This window comes from Chroicocephalus ridibundus, chromosome 1 (genome assembly GCF_963924245.1).
Source record: "Chroicocephalus ridibundus chromosome 1, bChrRid1.1, whole genome shotgun sequence".
Taxonomy (NCBI): Eukaryota; Metazoa; Chordata; class Aves; order Charadriiformes; family Laridae; genus Chroicocephalus; species Chroicocephalus ridibundus.
This window is the reverse complement of record NC_086284.1, coordinates 216,657,268-216,674,210: the sequence shown is the minus strand read 5'-3', so window position 1 is coordinate 216,674,210 and position 16,943 is coordinate 216,657,268. Positions and strand designations below refer to the sequence as shown.

At 45.4% G+C, this 16,943-nt stretch overlaps 1 long non-coding RNA gene across 8 annotated transcripts in view; it reads left to right on the top strand.

The window, feature by feature from the left end:
* The first annotated feature begins 4,500 nt into the window (after positions 1-4,500).
* Positions 4,501-16,943, top strand: part of LOC134510410 (uncharacterized) — a 128,395-nt gene continuing 115,952 nt past the window's right edge. For 4 of the 8 annotated variants that reach the window (XR_010069600.1, XR_010069598.1, XR_010069596.1 and 1 more), the window contains exon 1: positions 4,509-4,646. This is a non-coding gene — a long non-coding RNA (uncharacterized LOC134510410). Of the gene's footprint in view, positions 4,647-4,797; positions 5,217-16,943 lie in introns of those variants that run through there. The other 4 variants (XR_010069601.1, XR_010069594.1, XR_010069599.1 and 1 more) reach the window with 4 other exon arrangements.

Genomic DNA, 16,943 nt, shown 5'->3' with positions numbered 1-16,943 from the left:
CCTTAAACTCCTCTACTGTTTTGCTTTGAAAACAACCCGTTCCCTGAACTATCCTGGTTCCTCTTCTTCTCCACGATACCCCTGGCCAGCCACTGATACATCTAGGCAGGATACGGCAGCGCTGTGGCTCCGCGTAGCTACATATAGATTAATTGGCTGGTACGTATGGGTTGGGTGGCTGGAAGGTGGCTGCCAACCCTGGTGCATTATGGCTAAATTCTGCTTCAGTTTCTGATCTGGGTCTCTCCCTCCTGTCTGAGTGCTGATTTTCTTGCAACTTGCAGGAATAAAACTGTCTTTGAAATATCTGCTTTCTCCCAAGTTCATCTGAAATTCGTTAATGGGTTCAGAAGCTTTTGGGAGAGGGAGGTGGACACAGACATGGACAGAAAAGCAGCTCAGCAGAACCCTTATTTCCTTAGGGAGGCAGCGTAAAGAAACATAAGCATTTATTCTCATCTGTTGCTGGGCTTACGACCCACACAAATAACAGGGAAAAGCGAGCAAGCAGCCGACTGCAGAATGGGAACAGGGAAAATGACTCAGCAAGCTTGGCACCAATCTGGAGAAAATGCAGGTACATTATAACCTTGCTTGAGCATCCCATCTCGTCCGTGACATGACGTAGAAACAGCAGCTCATGTAGCTATTTGCAACCGACGGAAACATTCCTTATGATAAACGATTTAGCTCTGCTTTTGCTAATAGTTATACACAGGAGCAGAGCAGGTGAGAGTCTCCCTTTATATTTGGGAAGAGAAGGGAGAGAAAGGGAGAGAAAAAGTTCAATGAAAACCTCTCATTGCTTTTTAAATATCCTTTTTTTCTATTATCAGTTGACAAATAGCTGCTGAATTATAGTTTCATGCTTTGTTCATGTCATTTTTCCTAAGATCAGTATTTCCTGCTACATCACCTTAGAAACTTGATCAACAAACACTCTGCTCTACACGTAAACAAAGCTTTATTTTACCCTATTTTTGACAGCAGCCAGTGTTTTAGACACCAGAACATTTCAGGTTCTCTGGGCTATTTGCCTCAATTTCACAATTTGTGTTTGTTTTTGAGGGCCTGTCGGCATTGTTTATACCTAGATCTGTTTGAGTAGTAATGTTTTCATGTGAGTGACAAAGAAAATATATTACTGCAAATTGCTTTGTGGAATCAGGCTTTCTTCTCTTCTGTCGAGAGTTGAAATGAAACTGCACTTTCTAACACATGGGAACTAAAGAGTGAAACGAATTTGAAAGAGAAGTGAAACAAGAAGATTCGGTTTCAGTAGCAAAAATGAACAAAAAAAGAAGCAAAGACAACATTGATAAGTAAGCAGGACCATCTCCGAAGCTCAAGCTGTAATAAAACCCAAGAGAGTTATCTCTTAACAGAGGAACTGAAAAACTCTGCGGAGCCCTTTAACCATTTCCTTGTGGAATAGCATCGGATCTTGTCCTGACCTCATGACAAGGGTCTTTTTTTTTCACTGCGGAAAAAATAAGATCGGAGCCCCATAAAATTTTCTTACTTGCTTTCACAAGATGAGCATTTCCCACATAGCCGCTGTGAAAATAGAGATTAATGCAACAACAAACAGGGGATTTTATTTGGCAGTTTAAAAAAACCTGCACAGGAACCCCAGCTATTGAGCCTCCTGTGATCTGCCACAACACAGAGTTCATCAGTTAGGGATTAATTTTAAGGCAGATATTAAAGTCTATCACATGATGAAGGATTTTCCTATATGTGCACTTTCAATGGGATGCTTTAAATCCTGTGCATGCGTGTGTATATGCATGAGTATGTGCACATCAGTGTTTATTCAAACCTTTTTCATTCACAGGCAGATATAGCCTTAGGCTTCTTCAGGCCTTTACAAGGAACATAAACTTGGGAGGCGAGAGAGACAAGAGTCATCTTTAAAACTCACAGTTTTGAAATTAAGTTTTTGAAGGGAGCAGGCTCAGGTGGAAGGAGCCACAATCGTAAAGATTTTATAACTAACAACATTTTTTAAGAGGAGGCAGAATCCCTGCTCTTTCTTAGTGCAAGACCTCCTTGCAAGAATTTATAGTAAATTTCGGAAAAAGCACCCTTTTTACAGAGATGCATCATTTTGCTTTTCTTCTCAGCTGTAACCAAAAGCCTCTTGGCTTGACAAAATAAAATAAAGCTGTGTGATGATGTGCTGTCATTGCTGCTGCCGCCACTCTGCCTCCTGCAAATCTCCCAACATTCTGCACCGATCTTCCCATCAGAGACCACTAAGGGAGTGATACCTTCTCCTTCCAGCCTAAATCCTGCGCCAGACAAACTTACCCTTCAGCTTTGTAAAACACGGCTTGGGTGTGCAGCAAGCGGCTCTGCCTGAGGTGCCGTTTCCGAGGGCTGGTGTGGCTAGGTAACTCTCTTCCCATGACACAGCAGAACAGCAACAGCAGCAGCAGCAGCAGAGTAAAACAGATCGGTTCTGGCAGTACTCCTAGAAGACTACTTTATATCCTAGCTCCAGCCTCTTTCTCCCTTAAGGATGATCTGAAGAAGGGAATATGGAATAAAAAGAGTCTTAGTGAGGTAGGGAAATAAGGCCCAGGGAGAGGGAGAGCGAGGCATGCTGGAGCTAGACTCCACAGCAGTGGGACAACCCAGAGAAAATGGCAGAAAGGAATGCAGAGGTAGAAATCCCCTCAAAATTGGATGGGAAAGGACAGATAAAAAACAACGAAGTGTAGGGTGGATAGAGGGAAGACTCGGAAAAGAAGGAAGGAAAGGAGGATGAACCTGTCTCACTCACTTAACTCTTCTCAGATAAAATCATTAATTCCTACAAAACTCCTGAAAGATTTTGAAAAATAATAGTAGAGGTATCCAAAACACTGATCTGTTACATATACAGCTTATTGCACGGGCTCTTGGAAACGAGTAGGGTAGAGCACAGGTACTTCAACTCTGGAAGCATTAATGGGAGAGTGAAGGGAGATGATCTGCCATCATTGCCAGAATCGGGCCTGCGTCAGCTCTGGTCCCCTCCCAAGGCTGACAGTACATGTGACGGGCATCAGCGTCAACCCCACAGATGGGAAAAAGGTCGTTTATATGACTCCCTTCAAGAAAACTCGATGAGACACTGAAAAATTAAATTCCAAACTTAAAAATTATTGCATCTGTGGGTCATGCTTTAATTTGCTGGCAGGCTGCGATTTCCAGTGGAACCTGTGAGGAAGGAATGAATGCAGCACGCTTTTCCCACTTCAGTTTTTAACAGCAAATCCATCCCCCCCTACAAGCTAGCCCCTGGAACCTTGCACTTGACTGCCAACATGACGCCACCAGTTCGGGCGCAGAATCTGGGGACCTCCCGTGAGAACCATGCACCGTCTTCTGTGGAGAAAACCCCGAGAGCCCCCTGCACATCGCCAGCCTGGCAGAGGTTTGGCGGTGGGACCACGGAGCAGGTGGGCTTCAGCTCCTCCATCCCAAATCGTGGGGGCAGGAGGAAAACTGGGAAAGGAAAAAATACAACCCACTTCAGCACTGCAGGCAGAACAGCAGCCTGAGGAACGCGGCGCTGCCCGCCCGGCCTCCCGCACCCCCGGCCGCGGGCAGGCGGCTGGAGACCGGCGGCGGGGCTCGCGGGGGGAACCGGGGTCTTCTCAAAGCGCGGAAAATGCCTTCATCTTTCCTTTCCCCTTCTCCAAGGGGTGTCTGTTTGTATAGGCGGCTTGCATTATGGCAGTGGCAAGTGTACGTCGCTAGAAACGGCTCCGTCCAGCATCTCTACAACCCGCTCTGGCAAACCGACGGCATCACAGGTTAGACCGGTAAATCGTTTCCCTATGAACTGGCAGAGTTAAAAAGCACGTCCGTGACCACCGCATCAGCCCCGCACAGCCACACCGACAGCATCGCTCACATCTCCAGCCTCCTCAGTCTGACACAAACAAGTTTTTTTTTTTCTTTTTTTTTTTTTCTTTCTCTGCTGCTTCTAGCACCGGAGACCCACCGTGGCGGCAGACGAGCACCGAATCTTGTACCCTCCGAGGAGCGGGGACCATCCCCGGCTACGCAAGGTGCCTGGCCCGAGAGCACGGTGAGCGATCACAGGCGGGGAGGGGAAAAATAATAAGAAAAAAACCCAAAACACCAACCCCAATTAATAATAATGGTAATGGCACAAGCAAGCGCAGCACAACTTGCTTTGACTCGCAGAACTGAGAGCGGGAGGTGCGAAGAGGGCGGCAGCGGGGCTGGCAGCTCCCACCCTCCACCCCGGGTAGGCCCGGCGGGTACCGGGGGGTACCGGCGGGTCCAGCGGCGGTGTCGTCGTCACGTGAAAGTCCCCTTTAAGTTTCCATAGAGAGAGAGAGAGAGAGGCCTGCGGGTGTCACATGATGGACATGATATAATGAAACAACATTGTGGGGAGGGAAGCATTAGGGGAGCCCGGGGCGGCTGGGAAGCGGCGGGGCAGCCGTGCCCCCCCCCGCGGCCCCCCCCCCCGCTCCGCTCCCCTCCCCGGCCCGCCCCGCCGCTCCGCTCCGCCTGCACCTGTCTCCGGGAGCGCGGGCAGATGTGGCACAAGCCCCGCTGATGGGGCTGCCCGGTGGCGCACGTCCCCTCCCGGGGAGGAGGAAAAGCGGCCGCTCTCGGAGGTAAGTTACCGGCGGGACTCGGGAGGGGAGCTGCCCGCTTGCCGCCCCCCAAGTTGTGGGGTGGTGTTGGGGGGTCGGGGGGTCGCGCCATGTTACGTGTGTGGAGGGTCTGGGGGTGCCGGGGGCGTGTGTGTGTGTTGGGGGACACACGCACGGAGACACACAGAGGGACCGGGGGCACCGCGTGTCCCCGCGGAGCGGCGGGTGTGTGCGCGCCCTCCCGCCCTCCATGTCCGCATTCCAGCTCATGTTGCGCAGATAAAATTCAAACTTGAGGTAAACACAAGCGGGGGGGGGGTGCGTGTGTGTGTGCGCTGAGGAGGAGGAGTGGGGGGGGAGAAGAAGAGGCGAGAGAGAGGGAGGCAGGCTCGCTCCATCCCGGCTCCCCACCGCTCCGCACCCACCGAACCCCCACGCACCTGGCTGCTAGCGACCAGCTTCCCCCCCCCGGCCCATCACCCGCCCCCCCCCGCCGGCCGGTCCCTTCGCAGGGGCCGCCGGCGCTACTTGGCTTCCCCGGGGGAGGGAAAGGCTGGCGCCCCCCTCCTCGCATCGGACACGGCAAGTGAGGTGCGCGGCAGGTGCGCGGGCTGCTGTCGCGACATGGGGGGTGGTGGTGGTTGCCTCTCGCGACGTGGAGCCAAGTGACAGCCGAAGCGCCGTGGGGGGGGGGGGGGCGGGGGGAGAGGACAGGACTGCGCCGTGTTTGTTTTCCCGCTGCGTGGGTATCCCGAATCGAGCGAAAATAACAACGTTCCCCCCCGAAATTACCACACCACCCCCACCACCACACCCCCCCGGTCCGCATTTCCAAGTGCGTATGGAGAAAACAAGATGCCGGAGGGGGGGTGGGGGGGTGGAAGGCGGGGAGGGCCGGGCCGCGCCGCCGCTCGCCAGCCCGGGTCCGTGACACAGGCGGTGCCGCCGGCAGCGGGTATATTTAGCAGTTCCCCCCGCCCCCCCCCCCCTCGCCCCGCCATCACCACCACCCTCCTTCCATCCCATCCCTCCGCATGCTCCCCGCCCCGGGTGCGAGCTCGCCGGTTAGATGGAGGCGGCCGAGGAGAGAGGGGGCCACGACCCCACCGCCCCACAGGTGGGTGCGGGAGGGGAGAAGGGGGGGGTCCGGCGACCAGGCGGTCGCCTTGAGGGGAGCGTCGGAGCCATGTCCCCTCCCCCCCACATCCCGGGGAAAGGCGGCGGGAGGCTCCTCAGGGAGAAGTACTGAGGGGAAACGGCGGGGTGAGGGGGTGATAGCTACCGTGGGCGCTTCCTGCGTGGCGCAACTCGGGGACTGTGGCGAGTGGCCCCGCGGCCCGTGGAGCTCCGGGGTGAGGTAGTTGTGGGGAAGGGGGTGGCGGAGTGTGGCCATTGGGGCGGTGGGTCTGAGGGGGGCTGTGAGGGAGAGGTCGGGGGGGGACTGGAGGGGGGGTGTCTTCGGGCTTCGGCCTCGCTGAGGGCGGGAAGCGCGCGCGACCCCTCGAGGCGCGGCCCCCGCCTGGCGCCTCCTCAGCATTGCACCGCTGCCGGGCCCCGCCCACCGCGGCCTCCGTAGCCAATCGCCGCGCCGCTCGCGGCCCTCACCCCCTCCTTCTTCAACCCAACCTCCCCCCCCCCTTTCCCCTTCCCCTTGGCAGGGCGCGCGCGCGGCCCGCCCCCGCCCACCCGCCTGTTTGTTATGGTCGGGGCCACGTGCCGCCGGCTCAGGCGGTCACGCGGCTCGGCCTCGCGCCGCCCCCGGCCGTCGCCCGCCGCTGCGAGGGGGGAGGGGGGGGTGGGAGAAACCCTGACGGGGAGCGGACATGGCCGCCGGTCCGGGGGCGCCCTGAGGCTCTCCTGCCCCAGGGAAGGTGACCGAGACCCTGCTGTCGTTGGCCCGGGGCCCTCCTGTCACTGGCCCAGGACCCTCCTGTCACTGGCCGCGGGGCCTGGCACCGCCGTTGCGCTGAAGGGAGCGGCCGTTCGGGCCCTCCTGAGGGGTCTGGGCCTGGCTGGTGGGTCTCTCCATAGCCGAGCCGTCTCTGCCCATCTGGTGCCGGCTTTTGCCTCCTGAGAGGGAGGTTTTTCTCTCCGGAAGAGAGCTGTTTATACCCAGTGATTTTTTTTTTTATTTTTTTTTTTGTTTCATTATTTATCCCCTCGGTGCTCTACTGCAGTAGCTACGTATGTTCCTAGCCCGGTGTTGTTAAGGCACGCGGCTTTATGTAGGTAGCACAGGGGAACGCCGTGAGGATCGTGTTTAGCTATCGGTCTCTGGAGCCTTGAGCCTATTTATAGGTAGGTTGGGCAGCCTTTAGCATGAAGGACTTGTGCTGCGTCCCAGTCTGTGGCAATGTGAGGTATCTTAAATGATGACATCTTGTTTTCGGCAGTTCTTTGTTTCTGGAAATAGGATTTTATGGAAGGGTGTGGAGGAATGGTTGTTAATAGGCTATATGGAGAAAGACTAGTTTTATTTGGAGTTGAGGAATGTAATGCCATTTTAGTGTAACTTCTCGGATAGCAGAACAAACAGTAAGAGGATACGCAGTTCTAGATCAGTGGATTTCGGCTTGCAGGAAGGGGACCCTGGCCGTCTGCAAACAACTTACCCAGGGTCAGTAGGAAGCAACTGAGGAAAGGGCATCTGTTCTATGTAGGCTTGTGTTTGTAATACAGATTTCTGCACCATTAAAGATTCTGGGGCTGACAAGCTGGAGGAAAAAAAAAGGAAGACTGTTATTCTAGATCATGAAGATATTTTTGTTTAGAATAAGTGGGGGAGGGGTGTATGTCCGTGTTTTGTTACGTATGTTCATATTGTACTGTTTAAAAATTCAAAATTTAATATATTTTTAAGAATTACATAACTATTAATAAGATCGTGACTCTCAAATAGCTTTAAAGAGTTAAATAACAGCAGAGGAACAAGAACAGGTCAGGAAGGGGAGAGACGGTTTTATAACTAATGGTGAGGACTGTGCACAGATATTTAAAACTGCTTTGGAATTGCAGTAGAAAGGAGTCTTCTGTTACTAGTAGTAGGATTTTAATGCTCTATAAATGCAGAATGTGAGAAGGAAGATGGAAGTTAAGGTTTGCAGTTTTATGCATCAGGGATGGTTTATGATGCTTCGCGTGCTTTTACTTCTGTTCCTTCGTAACTTTATCAGTACAGTTTTTTGCATCTGAAATGATGAGAGTTTCTAGATACCGACTGGTATTGCTGAGGAGGGAATATGGCCTTAAAATAACAAGAAGGGTAATGGCTCTGAAACAAGCTGAGGGCCACTGTAATGGTGAAGCGGCGGGGGTGGTTATCAGCTGTACTTGACGTATGCTGTGGATAGCTGATGTTTTGTGTTGGTTACAGGAGTCATTTGAAACTCCTGTAACCTACAGAAATACGTTTCTTTAACCCAGGTAGTATACTTGGTTTGTACAGGCATATCTGCATATCTTTGTATTTTGGGGGAACCAAAACGCCCTACCTTAAAACAGGAAATTAATAGGGAGTGGTTGGTTTGTTAGAGAATACTGGAAGGTGCACAGTAACAGAGCGTGCCAGCGTCTCTTGATTTTTGAATGTACGTGGAATTGATGCACCAGGAAATTGCTTTCTCTATTTTTGTTGGTGAGATGCAGTTAATGTAAAATGAGCCCTTTGGATCCCATATCCCATTTCTCTTTAATATAACTAAGATCATTTATCTTCTTAGACGGCTAGAGGAAAAAAAATACTTCATTTTGTAACTTGGTTCACCTTCTCTTCAGTTGCTGTCAGTTCATGACAAGGCACAATGTGTGCTGTACACAGTGTTCTACAGAGCTGTTTTGGTGACGAATACAATGTATATGAAAAAAGGGCTATGAAAAATAGGTATTGTGCCAGGTCTCTCCACTTTTTATATAAACAATACTGATTTATCTCTTAAAGAGGTACTCAAAGTTTAATTTTAGGATCCAATGCCTTGCCAAATTTCAGTGGCAAAATGGTCACTATTTTACTCTTCATAAGTACTTAAAAAGCATCTGAAAAGGAAATATCTAAACTAGCATTCATACTGGTTTTGCGATAGGAAGTAGTGAAACCTCTTTTTCCTGCTTTAATAAAAAGGGAAATTGTGAACATACTTCAAGTAAGTGTGTTTGTGCTACTGGTAGCCTATTATATGGTTAAAATTAAGAGGATCTCTTTAATCCAGGCTAGATTTTTTTTCCCCAATGTCTGCAATTGCATGTTACTATATTTCTTTTATATTTAAAAATTAAAACATGGAGTCATGTTTTCTGTCCTTTCATGTATAGTATGATTAGCTGTAGTGCCATATTTGCATAGTGTTTTTCCATAAACATCGTGCTTCTGGAATTATTGGTAGTATCAGACTATGAGCTTGTAAATACTGCAACATAGAGGGTAAGAGAACGTGAATGCTGAAATACAAAGTTTAAAAAAAAAAATAAAAAAAAATTTCCTCTAGCAGTTCTTTCAAGTCAGTTTGATAATTTTGGATCCTGACTCGTGCCTTTCTAAATGACTGGAAATGGAATTAATGGGGCTGCAACTGTTTGTCACAAATTTAAGCATAAACAGTATTTTTCTTTTTGGCTTTGGATTTCACGAAAATACAGTATAGAATTCACCATCCTTTTTCAGTCCTTCAGGATGCTGCAACTCAGCCAGCAAATGTAGCATTCTTGTCTAACAGCAAGGCTGGAAATGGGAGTTGCTTGTTCTGAGTTTTACCCTTACCAAGGTCAGAGATTTCATCCTTACGCAGGTTCCCAATCTGGGCACTTAACACTTGAAGAGGGTCCTAATTCATGAATTTTCACGAACTGTCTTGAGCTCTACAAGGAATGTGTTAAATGTCCCCAGCATCATGCTTCTTCACAGACATAAGTTTGGAGATCTCTGAAAGACTGACATCTATATAGCAAAAATATTAAATATGGTAGTAAAGCAGTCAAGCTGAAAATGTTTTATAAGTTTCTTACATAAAGTGATGTATTTGGCAGGACAATAAAAAAGTGGTAATTGTAATAACATGCTTGTTTTAAATTTAATCAGCATGGACATTGAAGTTTTGCTATTGACAATGGTTTATTTTATAGTCTAAACATGTGGAAAGTTTTGTGGATGAGGGGAGATGGTACTGCTCTCGAATTGGGTTTCACAGTAAGCTGAATTTCAGGGTACTCTGTTACTTGAGAACTCTTTTTTTTCATAATTCCTATTATGTTATGAAGCATTAATGAGACACTGCTGATGGTGTTTTTTTTGTTTTTTTTTATTCTTACCAGGCTAGAAATTTGTGACTAAAGGATAAACAAAAGAATTTGAGGAACAAATGATTTAAAGGGCATTTACAACACCATTTGTAAGCCATGATTTTAGGAATACTCTGAATATATCTTGTTTAAGGAGTAGGTCCTGATGAAGGATGTAATTTGTGCAGTTACGTAGCAAGTAGGCAGTGTTGGTAAATACAAAGATACTAAAGCGGTCATAACTTTTTCTGTTGTATATTTCAAATTCTTACTCTCTTGCAAGCAAACCCATGATGTTCTTACATGTAAAGAATGATGCACAGTTGTCTAATGTTAACAGAAAACTTGTGAAGTCAGCGTGCTAGTAATACTGAGATTTTTTTTTTTTTTATTGTGTCATCTCACAAATTGTCAGAAGCAGCAGTTGTTTCCCCAGGTGGGAAGATGGAGTGAGTAGAATGGGGAGAGGGAAACCTGGTAAGCATCATGCTCTAATTTTACAAAATTTCAGAATTTCTGCGCTCCCACCCCCCCTTTACGTACAGGAACATGGTGATTTGCCTGTATGCTGCAGCAAAATTTGGTAGCAATTTGAGTGCAGCTACTGTAGTGCTGAGCCTGAAGTAATCCTTATCTTTCCGTAGTGGTTATTAGCTTAGGTTGAACATTGTTCACAGAACTTTTCCTGACACAGGTGGAGTGAGTTTGGATCTCTCTGGAAAATATACCTTGAATCTGGGCTAATCCTTTTTTATTTGTGGTGTTATTTGGTATAATTTTGGTAGCATATATATTTTCAGAAAAAGAAAGATTACTTTTACATTTATCTAGTAACATTGTGTATGGAATACCCAGAAGATGTGCTAATTTGAATAATATCTATATTCTTTTCAGGTTACTGAATTTTAGCATAAATATACTAGCTGCCGTAGGAGCTTCTGCAGCGACAGAGTTGTAAAATGAAGGCAGATACTGGCTTCGCAAATTACAGTGTGCAGAGGAAATAAAGTAGAATCAAAGCGATGTTCAAATTTTAGCCTCTTCAGAAAAACAACACGCATTGTCTTGGCTTTTTTCTTGGTTACTGTTTATATCCACAAAGTAAGGTGTTTCTAAGTGGCCAGATACTGGGTGGTTGGTGGTAGTTTATCCAGAAGAGATGTGTTTGAAGCTGAACCTATCTTTGTGTTTGATCATTGAAACTTTGGAGATTTCTTGCTACGAAGCCAGTGCAAGCAGCTGTGAAGCCTCCTGGGAGGGAGAAGATGCATCAAGCCATGGTGTTTACTTTTAGCAGGAGGAGAAATAGGAGGTTTCTGGCTATTGTCTGCATGTGTTTTGTAAACTGAAAGCACGCTTTTAACAAGATGTAATTGCTGTATCATTCTGAGTTCTGTATGTTTAATGTCGCACCCCCCCCCCTTTTTTTTTAACATAACTTCAAACATTAATCTGTTAACATCTGCTGTATATTGCTGTATCATCCGTAGTTCTTGGGAGATTTTTATATTCTAATTTGTGTGACTTCATGGCAGTGCCCCAGGGTCCTGGAGCAATCAGGATTACGTTTATCCTGCTGATACAGAACAGGATTCCAAATCTGTGAAAAACAAGATATCTTTTCTTGGTAAGATGTCCATATAGAAAAGACATATGTGGGAAAAAAAAAAAAACTTAAATGGAGCAGCAACGTTAAAATTCTGCAGCGTTAAATACTGCTTGTTTTCTAAAGCAGCTGTCGGTAATGTTTTGATGGCATGAAATCTTGACGCTCATTTCAAAGTACAACAGAGGGATGTGTGAGTGTCGTTGCCCTCTGCCGGAGGAAATCAGCGGTACAGTGCTGTGTGGTGAGCCCCGACTGCCAGAGCTACCAGAAATTGCTGTGTGGGCTCTTGGATGGAGCTCCCTTCCTTGCTTGTCACTCTAGCTTCCTTGTCAGCTCCAGTTCAAAGATACTGTCTTTCTTGTAGGGCTGTAGCAGTGGCCCCTATTCAAGCCAGATCGTCTGATTCCTCCTCTTTCCTTTTTAGCTGTGTCCGTAGGCATCTGTTAAGTGAAGCCAACAGTTGCGTGTATAAACAGAAAGCCAAATGGTGGATCCAGCGTTATGGGACCTGCTACTTTTCTGAAGAATATTGTCCCGGAACCACAACTAATTTTGGTAGTTTCAGCAGAGAATTGTGCACCCTTCCCATAAAAAAATGAAATAAACTAGCTTTAATCTTTGGATTGTTAGCCTTGTCAATTTTTGGTAGTTCAAAGATACCCATAAAACAGTATTGACATAGAAATCAGTATTTTGAAAGTAAAAGACACTTAAATTTGAATAGGGTTCACGCAATATGGAACAGGAATGAGACTGGACCAACTTAATATATGTGATTTCATTAACACTGAATGTATCTGCTGTTTTGATATGCCTGTAGCGTTGCGCAACTGTTTGGGTGTTTCGGGTTTTTTGGTTTTGTTTTTTGGTTGTTTTTTGTTTTGTGTTTTTTTTTTTTTTGTGGCTTAGGAAAATGCTTTCTTTTTGGTTTTCAAGAAACTGCAGTTTCCATATATTACTGGTGTTGAGGTTAAAGGGAGTTAACAAGGGCAGAGCTGAGCTATACTACTGCAGTGGGAGTTCAGTGGGAACCTCTCTTCTCCCAGTCCTTGCTAATGGAACTGCTGACATTCATGAGGAGGTCCTTGCTTGAATATTGGAGAGAAAAAAAGGCAGAGATGGTGACCGAGGAGAAGTAACCATGAATTGTGAATAGAAATGTCTATTTAGTGAGTAAAGCTGAATTACTCAAAAGCAGTATTACTTTGGTAAAGAATGAGTAACACTTATAAACAACAATAACTTGTACTGGAGAAGAAAATAGCGTAATATAACAGGAGGAAAAATGCTGGTAGAGATGTTTGATAGGTTAACCCAGGCCTCCTAACATTATGAAGGGAGAGAAGCGTCTTTTCGCGGAAGCATGGACAATAGATTCTCACGGGGCAGCCTGGATGGCAGGATCTACTCCTCCACCGCTGAAAGCAAGCATGCGGTATGATTACTGCAACAGTTTTCAGGCTCCACATTGAAACCTTCATTGCGCCTCTCAAAGGCTGTTCAATTGTCTGATTTCACTGATTTTTAGAAATCCAGTTTTTAATTTTAGCGCAAATGTAGTTCACAGCCAGCTTACATTCATTTGTTGTACAAATAATATCCTTTAGTATAAATACCTTTTTTATCTCCCTTGTGTTTTGCATGTGCTGCACCTGCAGATAGCTGTTATGTTCATTTATAGCCCTTATTTTGTTCTAAACCCTCAGTTCTTAACTTTTTCATGCCCTTCCCCCTTTTCAGGATGTATTGCATGTCCCTGTAGTTTAAAGACCACTGGTTTAAAAAACAAGCCCTTATAGTCTTTTCCTGTGAAGCAAACTTTGTGTTCCTGTGGGTGAAGTCACTTCTGAGAAGGTTTATGAAAGATTATTCTCCTAGTTGCTGTATTAGGTAAATATTATAAATACAATGTGTCATCTCTAATGTTATCCTGGTCACGGTCTCTGTAGGATATACCTGGTTGGATATATCCCTTTCGTTGATGTTTTCCGTTGAAATTACAAATGGCTGCTATTATCATGAACAGGTTCAATTCTGTTCCAGATGCTATGGGCTGATAAAGTAGTAATGTATCTTCTGGCAGTTTCTCACAAGATCGGTTACGATGAAAAAACTGTATTTACCCAAAGTATGAAGTCTGCTTTGAAGAACAAGTTTGTGATGTGCATACAATTCCTAACAGACGAGGACTGTAATTTATTTTTTTCTTACTCTGCTACTTTAGAAAAATCTTCCTGGCTAGATTAAAACTGGAAGTCAGCTCTGAGACTTTTAAATGCAGTCTCTTTGGTAGCTATGTCAACATTAATTATTCTGTATCTCTAATGTTACCATATAAACTGGTATCTCTTTGAACTGCAAAGTTTATCGTGGGTAAACTGTGCTTGGCTTATTTAATTTTCATATTTGATCCGTAAATCTTCGCAAAGACCTTAATCAATGTTATTAACTGTTTATTGTTCTTTTTAGTAATGTGGGCAGAAATGCATAAAGGTTTTGAAAGAGGCTGCAGTGATTCTTTCTCATGTCAGGATTTTTCCATTTGTCCCATTTTTTGAAATGTTGCTTTATGGTTGTGCCTGCTGTCGGTATCCATACTAGGTCTTGTCTTCAGCCTGCTGCCGCCTTGCAGGAAACAAAAATAGGGGTGAATAAGTCCATCCTCTTCCTGCAGGTGGCATTCATGATTCCTCTGTTTTCTTCAGTTGTTTTTCTGCTTTTGCTGCAGCAAAAGGAGTCCTTGCCTGTTGCCTGAATGCCAGGTTATCTTTGTGGTTTGATGGTGGAAATTTAAAGAAAGAATCTACAAGAGAGTAGAAATTCAAGCAAGGAAGGGCAGCTATAGCCAGGTCCTCTTAATCCATTCTGTCCTTGCTGTGAGTGGTGGCCCTTACTGGTACCCTGTTCCGTTAGTATTACAAAGGTTAGCCGCGGTCAGGCTCCGAGATAGCTTTCAGTTGTAACGTGTTTTCTGCTCTTCCTGCCCCTCACTGCCACCAGCTATTGAAACCACGAAGGTGAGTCCAAAATCCGTCTTACGCTTTTGGTAGAGTTTAAGGAAATCCTCCTGTGGATTGCAGCTGTATGGAGATGTAAAGATTTCCTGAGGGAGGTGTGGGACAGTCACACCTGTTCTTTCTGTAGACCCAGGCCTGTAAGTAAGTGACTACCCATCCTGTGGTTGTAGGGTATATGTTTCCCTGGCATCTCGACTGTGTGCACTAGGTGGATGGAGGTTCTCAGGATTATTGCTTTTAAGACTGACTTTGTAGCAGCATCTCTTGCAGAATTCACTTTGGAATCTTAATTTTCCCTGCTGGCATTATTTTAGTTTAAAATGGATGAAGATCGTAAAGATGTGTTTTTTCAGCTAGTCGGTACCCAGCTGACCCTTCTTCATTCTGTGCATCTCAAGGGTTCTGTTAAATAATATTTATATTAATAGTACCATCTACTGCTGAATCCCTCCTGTGGTTTATAAAAGCATATTTAAGTATTATATTATGTTAACTAGCTTCACTGATAGCTCAGGATTTAAATTGTTTGTATTTGCAATTTTTCTGCTAAGTTCTTCATCTCCTGTGAGTGTTGTAAATAGCAGAGGTTGGGACTGCAGAGAGGGAGATTTCTAACAGCCTGGGCAACAGGGGCTGGGATTTCCCAGCACTGCAGGGAAGGGGCTAGCTGGAACTGTCCTGAGATACGTCCGTAGTCAACTTGCTTTACTGGGGTGTTTGATACATGTGGATCAGCACCACCAGCAAAGTGGGTGCAGCAGAGGAGGCAGCAAGCGAGTGGAGTACTGTCTGTAGGCAGCAGTTCCTGGAAGAGGACAGAGAGCATAAAAGCACAGAAACCTGGACTTGCTAAGATTAAAAGTCAGAGTCTGTGAAGAAGAGGTGAATGACCAACATAAGGAGATCAGAATAGGTGAGGTTCTCTCTTAGCAAAGCTTAATATAAAAAGTTAAACAAAAATGTTTATTCTGTACTCAAAAATCAAATTTGAACAATTTGTAGAACTCTTCTATATTTCAGCTGGTTATTAGTAATTTATGTTCCTAGTATTTACTGTTATGCACTTTTGCTGATTTAAGAGGACTATGAATGGAATTTTATGAGCTGTTTATTATATGTTACTTATTCCTTGGGTTGGGAAGATAGCACTGTGTCCACGTAGGAAGGTGCGCCATCCCGCACTCAGCTACCTGACAAGATAGCAGTATCTGAAGCTCGCACCTTTGCTAGCCTGTCGTCCTACATGTTGAATTTCTGCTTGCATCTTCCATAACCCTAATGATTGGCCATGTTTCCTGTCCATTTGCTTACTGCCCTGGTGTTTGACGTGATTATGTAAATACAGAAGGGGTGGTGCCTTTTCTTGAAAGAACCATTGAATTGATGGAGGAATTAACTTCAGAGGCGTCAAGTGCCTGGAGCTCTGGTGCAGGAGTTAGTTTAGGAATAAAGCAAGAATCTTAAATTTAGATTTCATGGTGAGATATGTCATTGTGCTGCCACTAGATTAATGTGTTGGCCCAGGATAACGCTGGCTTTTGAAGATTTTATCTTCAAATGTTTAAAAATCTGTTCTTGTCTTTTACCATAAGCTGATGTGGTCCAGCAGTCATCTGGCTTGCATACTGGAAATATTTTATTTTTCTTTTTACATGACTCATTACCATGCATTTGTAGCTATGGTTATTTTCTCTTAAAGGGTTTGTTCTGCCCTTTAATTATCGTGATTTGGGGCATTCAGGTTTAACTTATTACCAGTGTAGAAATTCCTCCAGGGCTGCTAAATTCTAAATAAATCTTTTCGGCCACGTGCCCGTAAAATTACCAGTTGTCTTATTACTTCTGCATTAGTCTAAATTAGGACTTCAGTGAGGTTACAGTGCCCTACTGCATGTGTGAATCTGAAAACTTACTTTAGGCGTCAAAGTGTTGCTTTTTATTGTGTTTGGGGTTTAGCTGCTAGGGGTGCTTTGTCTTGCTGAGTAGCAATGATGTGTACTTAGACTGAAAGACAAGTGAATTACCATAGCAAATGTTATTACTGATAATTTGGACTTCACATAGCTTGAAAAAATCATGAAGAATCATTGCTCGTGCGTACTTGCTCTCACTAAGGTATTCCATTCATAGGTAGTGATCATTTCTCTTTCCTGTTGTGTTATGAAGTATGTCCTTCTGTTTTTCTGTAAGATACTTCTTGTTACAATCAGAAAATCACAATATCTGGTTTTGTTTAGGAGAAGATACAGTTGATGTTTTCTGAAGGATTGTGTTGCAGTTTTTCTCCATTATTGCTGAAGGGGGCATTTTACTTAGCAGAACTTTCAGTTGAGTCAGTTTTGTTAGTTACTTCTTCAGTGTTTGATAATTATGTTTTCTGACATTGAATTCCTGGTCTAAGGTACTTAAGGCTGCTGGTGT